General features: G+C 43.0%; 1 long non-coding RNA gene across 2 annotated transcripts; it reads right to left on the bottom strand.

Moving 5' to 3' along the window:
- Positions 1-491: 491 nt before the first annotated feature.
- On the bottom strand, positions 492-6034 carry LOC125284543. Of its 2 annotated transcripts, none has more exons than XR_007191891.1 (3): positions 5963-6034; positions 1668-1793; positions 492-632 (listed from the first exon to the last, which is right to left on the bottom strand). It is a non-coding gene; the product is annotated as an uncharacterized LOC125284543 (long non-coding RNA). The 2 variants fall into 2 exon arrangements; XR_007191890.1 differs by having other exon boundaries at positions 5911-6012.
- Positions 6035-14372: the final 8338 nt, after the last annotated feature.

Here is a 14372-nt window from a genome sequence, read left to right as displayed (position 1 = left end):
AAGGGCACATGTCAACGGAGAGCTGTCCATCACGGATCAGCATAAACAGGGCAGCATGGGGCGCTAATCCAGGTCTGCTCTCCCGCAGTTTTTCCCTACAGCCCTCTAACAGTGTGTGTGTGTGTGTGTGTGTGTGTGTGTGTGTGTGTGTGTGAAAGAAAGAGAGAAAGATTGTATCTTTGTGTGTGTGTGTGACTAGCTATGTTGAGGTTTTTTGTTTGTGCGGACATCAGCACATGTGTGTGTGTGTGTGTGTGTGAGCGCGTGCGCGTGTGTGTGTGTGTGTGCGCATGTGTGTCTGTGTGTGTGCTAGCGTGTGTGTTTTCCTCCTGCCGTCTCCCTCCACAGGGGGTACTTAGACCACGCCATGTGACCCGGGTGGCCCGGGGAGAGGCCCCAGGAGTCACCGGCAGGCTGCAGGTGAGGCCCAGCCACAAGCTGTCCCTCCACCCAGCAGGACCAATCACACACACACACACACACACCTGCAGCCGGGGGTGGAGGTGGAGGCTGGGGGATGGGAGTCCACACAGACCTCCTGTCCCTTAGATACCCTCTGAGGATCTGTGTCACCAGCACTTTTAATTACCTCTGTGGTCTTCATTAATTCATGGGTCTTTGTGCCCTGCAGTCTGGAGAGATGGAAAAGAGAAAAAGAGAGAGAGAGAGGAGAGAGAGAGATGGAGAGATGGAGAGGGATTTAGAGAGAGGGAGAGATAGAGAGGGATTTAGAGAGAGGGAGAGATAGAGAGCATGATAGATGAATGGAGAGAGATGGTTTGAAAGAGAGAGAAAGAGACAGACATGGAGGGAGAGAGCAAGTGAGATAAATATATATAAGAGGGATTGCAAAGAGGGATATACATATAGAAGAGATAGAGGGAGAGAGAGAGATATATATATAGAAACATATATATGGGGATATATATGGGGGAGAGAGATATATATATAGGAAGATATATAGGGTATATAGAGAGAGATATAGAGAGAGAGATATATATATATATATATATATATATAGATATAAGATATATATATAAGGATAGTAAAATGGAGAGACCTTTCCAAAACAACAGTAAGCCTCAGTGGCCGGTGTTGTTAGCCCCAGTGGTGGTGGTGGCCCGGGGCAGTACATAACAGGGAATCCACAGATCTCTCCTGGGGACATCCTGAGCCAGCGTGGGGCCAGTCCTCCGTGCAGACAAACATATTGTGCTCCAGGCCCAAGGGTCAGCTTGCCAGGGCCACCTGGTCTTTACCCAGCAGACTCCGCAGCAAATGAGTCCCTGTGGTCGTGCTGTTGGTCCACGGAGCATGGACACTGGCCACCTGTGGCACAGCCTATTATGTCTTCCAGGGGATGGGTAAATGCACTCAATTGATTTGAGACGTTTAGAAAGGCTTGGTCAAAATGACCATAATGGCACGAGAGATTGGGGGTTATCCCTTAGAGGCTGGTTGGAGACCTCAGCCCTGTTTATTGGCCTGCTTGGAGATACTTGTAGTGTGCACTTTCACTCCATAGGCTCATGTCAGCCACATGAAGAGGATTTCATATTGCCTTAATCAGATACAATCTGGCATATAAAAAGAACAAAACGTATTCTGGATGAATGGATAGACTGGATACTGTTTGATTTCACTTCCGTGATCCATAAAGAGACAACTCATGACTGCATGATGTATCACAGAGGAAGGCTCAGGCTCTCTGCAGCTGCAGTGGCTCTGATGGCAGTCGGGTGGCGTTCAGTCTACAGCAGCTCTCTTTGTTCTGCTGACGCTTGATGGAGGCACTGTGTGGAGAGAGAGTGAGAGAGAGAGAGAGAGAGAGAGAGAGAAGGAGAGAGAGAGGAAGAGGGATGAGGCACCCTGGGAAAGGAAAGTTAATACTGTGGCAGATGTGCACCGCCCCAGTCCTGCCCTCCTCGCCATGCGGCAGGAGCGTCACCAACTCCACCCAAGTCTGTCTTCCGCTTTCACTCTCTCTGCTCTTCTCTCTTCTTCTTTTCTGTCACTCCCTCCCTCCTCTTCTTTTCTTTCTGTCACTCCTCCCTCTCCTCTCTCTGTCTCTCTCTCCCCTGTATCTCCCTTTCCATCCTCATCCCCTCCTCTCTCTCTCTCTCTCTCTCTCTCGCTCTATAGTAGATAATGTATACAAAGCTCATGCTCACACACACACAAACATATACATGCATACGTGATACAAGCCCATGCAGGTTGATATATAGAATCTGCAACAAATATTCCCACCCCAGTGAGTGAGGTTGACATTTCTCTCTCCATCTTCCTCTTCTTTTTCCTCCTCTGTTGATCTCTCATCCGTACCTTTAGATCTGGTGGATCAGTACCTATAGATCCGTACCTATAGATCTGGTGGCTCCGTACCTATAGATCCGTACCTATAGATCTGGTGGCTCCGTACCTATAGATCCGTACCTATAGATCTGGTGGACAACCCCCCCCCACTCCCCACCCCGGATGCTCTGGTTCCCAAGAGTGAGGTAGAGCAGAGCAGTGTAGCGAAGAACATCGTGCCTCCTCTTACCCCCATCCCGGTATCCCCAGCTCCCCCATCCCACACACCCCCACCTCCCACCCCCATCCTTTTACCCCCCCTCCCACCCCCATCCCTGGATACCTCCCACCCCATCTCCAAACCATCTCACACACCCAGTACCCCCACCTCCCACCCCAACTCCCCCCATCTCCAAACCATCTCACACACCCAGTACCCCCACCTCCCAACCCCCATCTCCAAACCATCCCACAATGAGTACCCCACCTCCCAACCCCCCCATCTCCAAACCATCTCACACACCCAGTACCCCCCACCTCCCAGATCCAAAACCATCCACACACCCATTTACCCCCACCTCCCAACCCCCGGGTTACCCCCACCTCCCACCCCATCTCCAAACCATCTCACACACCCAGTACCCCCTTTTCCCAACTCCCCATCTCCAAACCATGTCACGGGTAGTACCCCCACCTCCCATCCCCCCATCTCCAAACCATCCCACACACCCAGTACCCCCACCTCCCAACCCCCCATCCCAGTACCCCCACCTCCCACCCCATCTCCAAACCATCTCACACACCCAGTACCCCCACCTCCCAACCCCCCCATCCCAGTACCCCACCTCCCACCCATCTCCTCCCCATCCTTTTCCCAGTACCCCCACCCCCCACCCCGCTCCGCTCTTGCTCTCCTTCCTCTTCAGTGCCGTCACATGACGCCGTGATTGACAGATTTGGAGTTGGAACAGATGGAATATGAATGGTTCATTCGTGTATGAAAAAGGTGTCTGGGCAACAGAGAGGTGGGGTGGGGTGGGGTGGGGGGCTGAGGTGGTGGTGGGAGAGTAAGGGGGTGGGGTAGGGAGGGTGCACTTCAAAGTTAAGCACAACTAAGAGTCTTTGTTTTGATGTTTGTTTGTTTGATTGATTGTGTGTTTATTTGTTTCAGTTGTTTGTATGGTTTCTTAATAAATGCTCATTTGGACGGAGATATGGGCCCTGCTCTCTCCATCCGGTATCTTCTCTCTGACTTTTATGTCTCTTCCACTCTCTCGCTCTCTTTCCCTCTCCTCTTCTCTCTCTTTTCTCTCTCTCTCTTGTTCTTTCTCTTGCAGACAGATACATAAGCACACACATATGCATCAACACACGCACACACACACACACACACACACACACACACAGTCTGTCTAAGTTTTCGGGTCCAAATAAATGTCAAAGAATTTACAGATAAAGTTTCAGTGATGTTTGATGTATACAGTGCCAGATGTTATAAACAAACATCAAGGGCAGTCTCTTGTCAAATAAGTAACTTTCCCAAGGACATATTTGGCTACAGCACAACAAATGCATATCTTGTGTCTCTGTGTATGTTCATATAATTTTAATGAATCCAAATCAGAGATATATAGATACCGATTTTCTAACCTGATTTTTTTTTTGCAAATTAAGACCACTGCAAAATATGTCAGATTAGAAAACCATATTTATTTTGTTTTTAGCCATGTTATTGTTTATGCATTGTTTATTTTAAGCATTCTCTTTTTGTCTGTTAATCTATTTATTACAGTAACATCAGCCCTGCTAAACTCCTGTTTTTTATGATAAAAGTTAATGGTATACTATGCAGGTTCAGGTATAGTTGGCGACTGTAGAGCTCCCTCTAGAGTGGCGATATATTTATATTTTAACCTGCCCTTGTAAATAGCCTACTTCTCATGGCTTGTTACCCCTGTACACAATGAAAATGCTTTTGTTGTGGAGGTGAAGGATTATCTCCAAAGAGTTATATACTGACAAGATAATGTAAATAGTGCATCATTTTAAAAAATTGTGGGCCTGTTTACTAAATTGTATCAAATGAATGCACTAAAATGAGTTCACTATAGAGTGGTGAAGTCCCGCCCCTTCCGTTTGCCTCCATGGGACCTATCTTTCAAAAAAATTTGAACGGCAGTCTATGGCGAAAAAGAAATTATTTTCTGGTCCCGGTTGACTAATGCCTTGAATTACCCATATGATGTTTGTCAATTTTAAAGACAATTTGTCATGTAAAGACATTTGCAGTTTGTTTCGTAACTATTGAATTACAACATTGTGAAAGATCGTAATTCCAACGACTACAAACCCATCAGTCGCCGCTTAGTAGCGTTAGCTCATTCACAGCCACACTAGATTGTACAAGCATACCAGCAACAGGTCTTAATTGGGCTTTCCTTGCCGAAGAAAATACCATGAGTCAGAGGATTAAACACATCAGGTAAGTTGTATTAGATCCATAGACTGTACATTACATACTGTTAAGTGACATAGCAGGCAGCAAGATGCAACCGTTAACTAGCATAACAGCTCTTATCGTTTCATTACGTTGGTGGCGATACATCGTTCGAGGAGACGAGAGATGTAGTCCACTGAGTGGATTCGCACAAAACCAACATAACTTTTGAAGTCTATCGAACAACTGTACTTTCTTGGCGTGAAAAATTATCTTTTAAATTCACACACATCATATGTGAAATTTGTGGCACAATTCAAACTGGACCAAAAAAATAATTGTTATCTCTCCATTAACTCCCGTTCATAATTTTTTTGAAAGATAGGTCCCATGGACCGGAAGTAGAAGGGGCGAGGGACTTCACCACTCTATTTACTAAAATGAGCGCATAATATATTACATTCTATGCACAAATAAAATGATTGAGAATATAATAATCTCATAATTGTTAAAAAACGAGTGCACAATTTGGTCAAATGAGCCTCCAGGGCTCCGTGTTGAATTAATGTAGCCTACTAGCCTACTAATTTTCTACCAGTCGCAAAACAAGAATCATTTTGTTTATACATTTCAAACAACTTTGAAATGTATAAAACTGAACTGGCAGAAAAAAAATCTTGTGAACATCACAAACAGCTGAATTTGGTGAAACCTTATATTATCTCTGGCTTTGTCTCTGTCTCAGCAGCAAGTACTGTAGGCTAGCCTAGTTGGTTATCTTGCAGATACACTATAAAACTCTGAGCAAGACATCATCTTGCGCTACTATAGGCCTATGTGACCCACAGTGGAATACAAAGTGCATTCCCTGCTGGGATAGTGATGACAGACAAACTGAGAGGGATAAATAAAAGCAGCAAGGTTTCCCTTTTATCTCAAACAAATTGTGTATTCTTTGTTCATAGTCTAACTCATTATACTGATCTGTCATGGATTTGCACTGAGTTGAGTATCAATAATACGGAACAAAATGTGTTCCATATCAATTTAATACGGAACACATTTTTTTCCTTTCAAATACGGGATGTCGTATTTTACAGAATGGTTGGCAACCCTAGCTACGTCTATACTGTGTGGCTATGCTAGATAAATGACTCCCCTATTACAAGTGTGTTTACCATCAAATTGGCTTCTTAAAGGTTATATTAAGGTGAAAATCTTGCAGTGTACCTTGAAGGCCCATCCTCGATCCAACGATAACTTTAAAGGAGTGATGTGTAGGATTGTTACCGAACATTCTGTAGGCCAAAATCAAAACACTGGTGAACGTTCTCAAGACGCGAGCCTCTTCTGGGTTGCCAGATGTAATGCAGACTTAGTTAACGTTAGTTGACCTGCAGCTGTTTCTACGTTTCTACAACCATGACCCAGCTACAAATTTTGGAAACAGTGAAAACAAAAAATACCTCTCTAACCAACGTAACATATTTAGCTGAAGTTAGCGATGCAGATGAAGTTTAGACTAGGCTACCTGTCGTGGAGAAATATGGCCAGCTCTGCGTCAGACTTTATATTCTTTGTTTAACAAAGACGTCGCCATCTCAGGAAGCTCCTCCGATGTCCACTTAATTGGTTTCTTGTTTTAATTTTGGCAATGTGCCTTCCTCTCGTAGGATAGGCTACTCGTTTATGACTACAACTGACAGCTGTTGACAGTTGGCCTTTGCTAATTTGGCAACCCAAATGGGGGGACGCGACAGCCCATTATTAATACGCTATTCTAGAATTAATCGTTCAAAACATAAACGAAAATTCCAGGAGATTCCGTTCCTCATTTTTTTTACTGGTTTTACGGGGTTTTACGAGTTATAGTAATGTTGTCAAATAAGCCATTACTTCAATTCATCGTGTTTCCTTACTCTCTGATGACATATGGTGATAATTTTTGGAATGGTTACAATTTATTTTCTATTATTTCCTACATTTCCTACTATTATTTCCTTTCCTCCTTTAACAGTAACCATAAAACAAAAAACAAACTAACAAAAACAAAACAGTTTAAATCACTCTAGGTCATAAGGACAGCAACATCCACCCAATACACTATAACTACAACAACATATCATTAGGCATCACTTTAAGAGCGATTTTGTGAATTTTAGGCATCATCACAATAATGAACATGGATATTCCTTATTATTGGTCAGTGTGGCCATTTATCATTAGTCACAGACTTTTTTATTTGGCAGTATGGACAGATCTTAAAGGGGTCATAGAATGCAAAACCAAGTTTACCTTGGCATAGTTGAATAACTGCAGTTTGGTATGTAAAATAAACATACAGGGAATCTCAAAGTCCCATTGTCACCTCCTTCATATGGAAATCTCACAACTTGAAACTGCTGCTGTAAAATCAGAACAAAGCGAATCAGGCGAATCAGAACAAAGTGGCATTGAGCATTCCAGGCTGCACCTTATTGACCTCAACAGTCCCGCCCCTCCTCCGAGAGAGCTTAGTTTCTGGAAGTATAGGTTTCCCATTCATTTCATTCTCCAACTGATGTCTGGAAAAATCCATAATGAGTTTTAGACCATACCTTAGGCTAACCAGCTACGATGTTACTCATAATCGTACAACATACAGTAAAAATGAACACAAAATCCAAAAAAAGGTACAAGACTGTGTACATATTTTAAATTCCGAGTGAGAGAACTACTATCCCATGAGCCACACATTGGTTCTGACAGCAACGGGCGTGGGAACAGTGGCATAAACATTTCCATGGCAACGGCGATCTCTACCAATCAAGGGCTCTGCTTTTACCGGCTTTTACACGTCAGGATGTGTAGTAGTAGTGTAGTACTTTTCTGTTAAATCGCGAATAAAACATTTTGGTAACGCTTTAGAATAGCATATGCTTATTAACCACGGGAACTTGGTGGGGATTGTCGTTGATGAGGTTCATGTCACATACAAATTTCAAAACGTTAACGTTAGCTACTTACCTAACTTGTATGTTAAAATATAGCATTAGAAGAACGCTTTGTTGATCTGATTGGTTGATTTGGTCCGTCTATCACCAAACACTCTTGAACACTCTATTCAGGCAGAGTATTATTTCTAGCTATATTGTCACTCTGCAAGTACTGAGTGCTGAGTATAATGTGTGCGTTTGAGCCACACGTGCTTCTTAGTCCTGCATACGATTGGCATATGGAGGTAAGACAACGTTCCAGACCATATTTAGCACAGCAGGAGCAGTACCAGAGTAGGCTCCAGCATGCTGATACCTGTGTATGTTTGTGGAAACAGAGACATCATGTCATTTCTGGGCTACTTATATCTAGATGAGGCCTGAGTCTTCAACAGTGAGACACCATGTCATTTCAGGCTGCTTGTATCTGGAAGAGCTCCTTGTCTGTATACCCACAAAGAGACCCCTTCCTCTGGACATAGTTGTATCGTTTTGTGATTTGCAAACAAGTAGGACACATTCTGCATTAGGCCTAGCTCTCTCAATAGTAATGCATAAATTGAGCACTCCAAGGATGGCCTACTCAAAGGTCCTGTAAGAAGGTCTTAACCAAGGTCTCCATTTTAGCTAATTTATTTTGGCCATGTGAAACCTGCTAACACAGAACAGATACACTTTCTGTTGGCTAATGATGCCTTTGTCTTCCTTGAGAGTCATTTGATGGTAACCCACAAAGTTTCTCTTGTCATTCTCCCCTTTGCATTTGGATCTATTGGTTATCATCCCCCAGTCTCAGATAACAGATGTAACAACATTTAATGTGATGGATTAGGCTCTCCTCGCCTCATCTAGAGTCTCGATTTATCTTGGGGAAGGGAAGTTGGGCGAGAGAGGCCGAATGGGGGTCCCTTGGCATCTATTTGCTCTTAACCGCAAAGTCATTATGAGCTAATACATGTAGATTGTCTTTAGAGAGAGCGATGGGATATGAAATGAGAGAGGAATTACTGAAGTGTTGTGTGGAGAAACAGATGTTGTGCTAGAGTTATTACAAGCAGAGACGATCTGTGCGAAGGAACAGCAAAAAAAATAATAAAAAAAGTGTTTTGATCGAAGAGCTATTTGGCTTGAAGACAGGGAGAGAGTGAGAGAGATTGAGTGAGGGAGGGAGACTTCATTTTGGGTCGAGTGGCATTTTTTTCTCTTATGGGAAAGCAGCAGAGGGCTGGTGATGTGATCTGATTTAACCTAGGGAAGGAAGAGCCTTTTGTTTTTACGACAGGATGAAGAGGAGGACTCCACTTTAAGGGAGGGAGGAGGATGTACTGGAGTGAGCGACGCTGCTTCTGTGTATTGGTTTTTGTGAGCTACATTCAGTAGGCAGTGTGTGACATGTCTTTGAACACCCTCATGGCATGCCTAAATGCTCAATGTCACCATTCAACAAAGACTTGTCCTGGAATTTCGAAAAAACGTTTCTCCTTGAAAATGACAGAAGTGAAGAAAAAAACTTTCTTTTCTTTTCTTGTCTTTCTTTCTTCTCTCATTCAACTCTTTTTAAAGCCTCTCATCTCTCTTTGGGTGGTGAAGCCTCTAGAGTCACATAGTATAAGGTCTGATTATGTTACGGTTGTGTAAGTATAAAAGAGACCCTGTTACAGGCAATTATGGAACAGCTTGGATGGAACGAAACGAGGGAAATGTAAGCATCTCCAACAACTTCCTGTAATTTCAATTTATTGAGAGGGAAACAGAGGGTAAAGATTTTGAAATTATAAGCTATTATGCTCAGGAGAGAGGACCGGGTAGGAGTGGTTTTATAAAATACAGCTGACAAGTGCCAGCAAATTACCCCAGGACCATTACAAAAATCACTTAATTGCAAACCATTCTGTCAGGCCAATTGACTCTAAATAAAAAAAAAAAAAAACAGAAACACATATAATGCCTTGTGTGACAGACACAGAGAATTGAGGTGAACCATCTACGAGAGGATTGGAAATTTCCCCAACACAAAAGTGGACTGGAATCAAGCATATTTCTCATAATATGAACATGATAGGAATATGGTATGCTGTAAGAATATGAGTGAAATAGATCATTGTTATTGCTGTTGTTGTTTTTTAAGGTGCATGTTTACATTATCAGTTGGATTTTTATTTGCTCCTTCCCTGTTCAGCTTTCCGTTCGGCTTGCTTCTCAAAGCACAAGGATCAAGGATACTTTATTGTCATTCATCATGTAACATGTTGAGCGAAATACAGTACTCAGTTCTGTGTCAGATCAGGAATAAATTAGCTAAAAATACAATCTGATAAATTAAAATCAATAAGTAAGCAATATTAAAAAGATTACAGACACTAAAAGCACTTGGACAGCAGCATTGAATTAGCAGCAAATGTTTCTGAAGTGCAGCAGTTAAAGTGCAAGTGATGCTTCACTACATGTCCTACAGGTTATGATGGAGGATATACACCAAATTCTCTCTCTCTCTCTCTCTCTCTCTCTCTGATGAATTATTTCATAGCTTATACATAGATTACATACATTATGAAATACATTATACATCATGTTCTCACTCTGGTTAACTGTTTCATGGTTTATGGGACTCTTCTCTTCCTTTGGTCTTCACCAGATCAATACAGGTTCGCACTATCATTATTACTGAGGAAGTTTCTGGAACGATCTGCCACTAGCGACATCTTGTGAGTGCATGCTGCATGCCCCCCCTCCACCTCAGACGAACAGGAAGACAGTCGTGATGGTAAACATGAACCCTGTCTAGCTTCCCCTCTCTGCCATGTCCCTGCTAAATGAATGGGGATCTACTGATTAGCAGATAAAACATGATTAATAGCCGCGTTGATTATCGAATCACGGAATAATCAGTTAATTGATCACGGTGGCTGTGAGGAAGCTTTCGTCGTGGACTGTTGGCAGTTGGCAGTTGCTTGAGAGCTTCGGAGACTATGTTTATTCATTCTGTCAAAGCAGAAGACACAGAGACAACAAAAATAAAGTAGATGAATGCTTTTGGCCAGCTGAGAGAGTGGAGGATGTTTTCTTACAGCAGCGGTGATGGCCTGTTCAACATCATCAGAGGCAGGTTGTGGGGGAGATGTTTGCCCAGTTCACAAAGCCACAGCTAGCTAGATTGTTAGCCAGCAGGTAGACAATCCTGTCAAGTGTCTTTATATCAGTAGCAGCATTCCATTAAAGTAGGTCCAGTATTGAATATCTAACATACCACAAACACCAGCATCTTGACATAGCACACACACACACACACACATACACACACACACACACACACATATATATATATATATACATACATTGATTATGATTATACTGTGTGTTTTTTCTATTGCCTATAATGGAAGATTGTCTACCATAGCCTTCCCTACATTGCATCACACTGTGTCACATGTTGTCACACCCCGCCACAGCAGCAGTGTCCTGACCGCCTTCAGTTTCATTCATTACCTTTGACTACAGGCTTAGTTCAGGTTTGACCTTTTTAAAAAAAAAAAAAAAAATTAAGTTTCCAAAAGCAAAACATCTTTGTAATGTTGTAACCACTTATGTGCTATAACCACTTACAGTAGGTGTTTACCTGACCATTTTTTTATGTCATTTCAGAGGCATTTTGTAAAATAAACTTCCTACAAGATTATGGGAATTGTAGACTTCCTACAATTCCCAAAAATCCCTAAAAAATACAGTATATATCTGTCCTAACCCAGATAAGCATGATAAGATAAAGATGTCTGGATCCCCTAACTTGAGAAAAGAAGCGTGTGTGCCTCATGCTCCTGCCGCTAATCACACGCTCGGTGGCGGTGACGGGCACAGTACCCCTGTGTATTCGCCGACTCCCTGCATATGCTAGACTATTAACAGCACGGCGAGCTGGCCCTTTGTGCTGCGACACTCACGCTCACCTCTGGGGATCAGATATGAACAAAGGACACGGATACTCCTACAGGAGACGACTCTGGGGGAGTCAAAGCCTACACCTCCCTATTGTCTGTGGTACACAGGGTATCTGACGAAGGTGTCTGAAAAGACCTGGATGTGCCAGAGCAGAGTATAGTTTTCACTTATGGAGTAATTGGCTTGTAGATGGTAAAATATGGTGATTATTACGGAGGTGTGAAAATGTTCCTGTGGGTGCCATGTGCTTGTATGCATTCTATATGTGTGCATGTGTGTGTGTGCGTGCTTAAAGCAAGTGTGCACAGTTTTTTCTATGTGGAGTGTGTGATTTATGTGTGTGAGTGCATATCTGAATGTCTGTATGTGTTATTCTGAAGGTTTTCTTGAGTATTGAGCTCTAGGCTGTGTGCATGCGTACATATGTGTGTGTGTGTGTGTGTGTGTGTGTCATCTATAAATTGTTACTATGTCACAAGCGCACAGCCTGGTCTGTGTTCTCATCCACACCAGCACCCTGAAAGAAGGCTATTAACAGTTGCAGAGAGCAGAGGGTGGAAAAAAAACGACTAATTGGTGCACCAGTGATCCTACAAGGCAGATATTCTGAGCAAAGCCTGGCTACTGAGGGCCATTAATTAACCTTGCGCAATGATTACTACTTACATTAGAGACGAATACATTACGGATGGCACGGCCTTCCCCAGCACTTCAGAGGGCCTGGTGGACATCCCTGCACCCACGTGCCACGATATGTTAAACAGGAAGCAACTAATTAGATGTCAAAAATTCATAAGGCCGCTCTTTAATATTGCATATCTATCTCGGCCTGTCACTTCAAAACAAGGGATTGCATAAACAGAGCAACCACAACATAAAACCCCAGCAGGACTACTGGAGCAGGGGACGAACGCGGGGGGAGGGGGGGGGGGGGGACAGAGGAATCACAAAAAGAGAGAGGGGGAGGGAGAGAGAACGAGAGAGGGAGACAATGCAGTAGATAAAAAGAGAGAGAGAGAGACAATCAAAGAAAGTTTCTTGATAAACCCAAGAGAATGGCACCTGTGGAAAATGTAATCTTACAAATTCTGTCAGAGGGGCAGGAGGATAGCAGACCCATACAGAGAGAGAGAGAGAGAGAGGGAGACAGGAAAGGGAGAAAGAGAGCTCATTTTACTCTAATATAGGAAAGTAGAGCAGGGAATGAATTCAGTCACCGTGGTGTGTGCAAGTGTGTGTGTGTGTGTTTGCGTGTGTGTGTGTGGAGCTTGTAGCTTGGCGGTGGGTTTGTAAAGGGGAAGGGAGGGGTGCGGAATCACAGAGCGAGAGATCGTTGGGTCCAGGTGAGGGTCCACTGACTTATCAGACGCACTGTCAGGTAAATAGCCATTTAGTATGCATGCACAATGGCCACTACTGTGTGGCTCCACACACAGGCCAACAGACAGGCCAGGGATGAAAGCCAGCGCTATTGTGACAGAGGTTTTTTTCCTCCCAGTTTTTAAATATTGCTACCTCTCTCTCAAGCGAAGGGGTTCTGATGGCTCGTTCCGGGCCTTCCTGTTGTAAGTCACTTTGCATAAGATGTGTTGGAAAGGAAGTGTCATACATTATCTGAGCACTGGGGCTACTGCTGCTGCTGCAGAATGCCCTGAATGACTTTTTTCTTCCTTTTTTCATTTTAGTTTCAGAAATAGAGGTAAAGCTTTGAAGTTTTATATTTTTATTTTCAGCCCACATGCTATTGAGACTAGGTAGTGAGGCCAACAAGATATCTACTGGTATCCCTTGTGACAAATACAACTGTGATCCTTCTGCCAAGCAGACATATTTGCTGAGTTGCCATTGTGTCACACCTGTGATAGCATGAGCAGTGGGATACCTCCTGTTGGCTACTGAACTCCATTGTGCTCACAGTTCTTAGTGAAGATCATAATCTCAATGTTGTCGTATCCTGAATTATGACATAAAATGAGGTGCGATGCCTACTATATGCATCATTGTAAAATATTCTTGACAATACAAGTAGTCTAATAACCGACGTCTAGTCAGTTTCATAGTAGCATGTGGCCAGTTCCCTCAGACCTGCTGACGTCCATAATGCAGAGGACAAAGGAATGCAGCGACAACATCATCAGTGAAGCTCATGATCAACAATGGATGTAACCGCTCTAAATATGGATGTCCAATTTCCCAGATTGTTTGATTTGGAATGAATATTGCTCTACTTCCATGTTCATGAAGACAGGTGCACCTTTAGTTATAGCCAGCATTACACTACAGTAAATCTCTGAACTTATTCAGTTCCAGTGGTTACAATACCCTATTGAATAATGAATAATCACTGATTTTGATTATTTACCATAACAGTGAAAAAGAGACCTTGTGATGAAGGCATCTAATTTTACATCTTGCTATGCATTTGAGCAAGCATGGTGGAGTCTACTAGTATCTGGCACTTTTGGTTTGAAGAGATGGAAGCATCTCAGTACTTAATGCACTGGTTTAAGCTGAATAATTTTCACTTTTTTCTTAGGAGCGCATTTGATCAGCATTTACCTATGTTGACAAAACTTTACACAAGACCAGAAGTAACACCAATCACAGTCTTTTTTCATTGAGCACCAAGCCGAGAGAAGACATTTTAGTGTTGTAATATGCCTGACAGGAAAAGGGGGAGTCTGTAAATGAGGACAGTATGTCTGTCGTCTGAGAACAGCTCACAGACA

This window comes from Alosa alosa, chromosome 19, assembly GCF_017589495.1.
Source record: "Alosa alosa isolate M-15738 ecotype Scorff River chromosome 19, AALO_Geno_1.1, whole genome shotgun sequence".
NCBI lineage: Eukaryota > Metazoa > Chordata > Actinopteri > Clupeiformes > Clupeidae > Alosa > Alosa alosa.
The sequence above is the reverse complement of the archived record's forward strand: the minus strand, read 5'-3'. Positions and strand labels throughout refer to the sequence as shown.